Genomic DNA, 2,534 nt, shown 5'->3' with positions numbered 1-2,534 from the left:
AAAAAAAAAAAAAAAAAAAAAAAAAAAACCGAAACCCCGAAAAGAAAAGTAAAAATTTGATAAGAAATATTAACTTTAATAGTAAAATTTTATTGTTATTAAAGATAATAAAGAAATTTATTATAGTAATCTTTAACTCCCTCCAGAAGTCCATAATAAGAAATTTATTATAAATTATGTAATTTTTTTATAAATTTATTTAAATATGAACATAATTAGAAACTATATTAACTGTACAAAATTTTAATTTTAATTTTTTATGCAATAAAAATGCATACCTAACCAAATATATGGGATTGAAAGTCCAACTATATTATCGTAATTGAGTTAATTCCACCAGAGGTCTCTTAATCTTTGGTGACAATTCCAAATTTAGTATCAGACTATCGATTTTGTCATTTAACCCAGACTTATTTTTTGACACTTTTAGTCATTCTCATGACTTTTCCTATTTTTAGTATGGACATTTTTGTCTTTTCATATTTTTCTTTTGTTATTTTTCTGATTTCAACTAGTTTAATTGGTTAACTTTAGGTAACCTCTGATTTGTAGTAACCATATTTTTAACCGATTCTTTGTAAAGTCCTAAACCAATTAAATCAATTGAAATCGAAAAATAAATTTAATATGTATCACAAAATTAAAACACTAGTAGTCGAATAACAAAATAAAATTAGAAAACAAACATATTAATATGTATAAAATTTAATAATAGGACACAAAAGTCACCAACCAATCACTAATTTAGATTATTAATAAAGGCTCACTATATTCCAATAGCAATGGGATCTCCTAAACTAGAATTTGATTATTTGAGATAGGAGGCCGTTCCTTGCAACCTTCACGGCACTTGTCTTTTGAGTAATTATCATATATAGTGTAAAGACCGTAAAATATTTTTTTTCTTTAAAATGGTTTTGCGCAATTATCTTTATGACTTTATAGCTGATACTGTAGTTGTGTTGAACGGATACTGCAGTTATGTTAAAAAGATACTGCAGTTGTGTTGAAAGGAAACTGCAGTTGCACATAACAGAGGTCATTCATCTGTTCAACACAACTGCATTATCCATTCAATACAGCTGCAGTATCTTTTCAACATAACTGCAGTATCCGTTCAACACAACTGCAGTTCTAGATGAATGACACGGCCTCTGTTTCGCGCAACTGCAGTCCCTTTCAACACAACTGCAGTATCCTTTCAACATAACTGCAATATCAATTCAACACAACTGCAGTATCAACCATGATTCATGGTCCACAGTATAACGACTGATATATTACATGTACCTCAAAATTCTTGAATTATCTTTTTTTTTAATATAAATATAATTTTCGTAAAAATTACTTATTTCAATATAATATGGTTTCTACAGTTTGTAATCTTTATTTATTTATTACTTCTTAAACTATTTAAATGTAATCATACTTTTAATATTATGTAAAAATATTGGATACTTATTTTCGTGCATCGCATGTCAAAGACTAGTTTACATATAAGAGTCATTAGTTTGCAATAAACTATGAAATAGATTTTATGCCTATTAAATTGTTACGTATTTACTATTTAATTAATTACCTAATTAGCATACTAATTAGTAATTATTACTACCTTAAATTCAAAAGATTTAATAGTTGACTAGCCATTGCCCATTGGCTTCAAATCTTCACTTACGTAAAAAATATATTTCCGTTGATTATTAATGTTATTACGTTATTGATTTCATTCTTAAGTTAAATAGTTGAAACTAAAAATGTAAACGTGTAAAGATCATTTTTAGAAAAAAAAAAAAAAACATAACTTAAATTGTATATTTTGATAATGTTGACGAATTGTATTTTTCTTCTTCTTTTAAATAATTCTTAAGTTAGATTAAACCAATGGGGTATTTTGAAATTGTAAGGTGAAAGTAGAATAATTTGTCATCGTGGCGCAGCATAAGCCATCATTGAGCTACACGCATGCACTGAAGAAGAAACCCGAAACCACACGACAAATGACTCTGCTTAAAAAAAATACATAATGAATCTCTTAATCAATCCAATTACTTAAAGCTTATGATTAGAAAAAAAAATAGGATTAGGCTTGAGAGCAAAATAATGCTTTTTTTTAAACCAAAGCAAAATAATTCCATTATAATAAATGTTCAATACAATGAGGTAAAGAAGTAAACTAATCTACAGGACCAGTTTGAGAACGAGTTGCCCTTGCAAGAGTGTGAACAAGTTTATTCATTGATCGGGAAACAAACTGAAAAGACAATACTTCAAAGTGACATCGAAATTCACCGCAACCATTAATCACACAGCCTGCATAAGAATAATCCGGTAAAGCCCCATTGATCAAGCCACATACTATTTAACAATCCGAATGAATAATTATCCTAGTAAACCCCCTCTCCTTTGTTCAAGAGAGAGCCTTTTTAATAGCCAATGCTTCAGCAAGATGAGGGTCATTTAAGTGACGGATAGGACCATTTCAGACTGCCATGAACTCGTCATTCACTGACCGAATAAGAACTCCAAAAAAACCT

Source organism: Ipomoea triloba, chromosome 5, assembly GCF_003576645.1.
Source record: "Ipomoea triloba cultivar NCNSP0323 chromosome 5, ASM357664v1".
Lineage (NCBI taxonomy): Eukaryota > Viridiplantae > Streptophyta > Magnoliopsida > Solanales > Convolvulaceae > Ipomoea > Ipomoea triloba.
Note: the sequence above shows the minus strand (reverse complement) of the source record.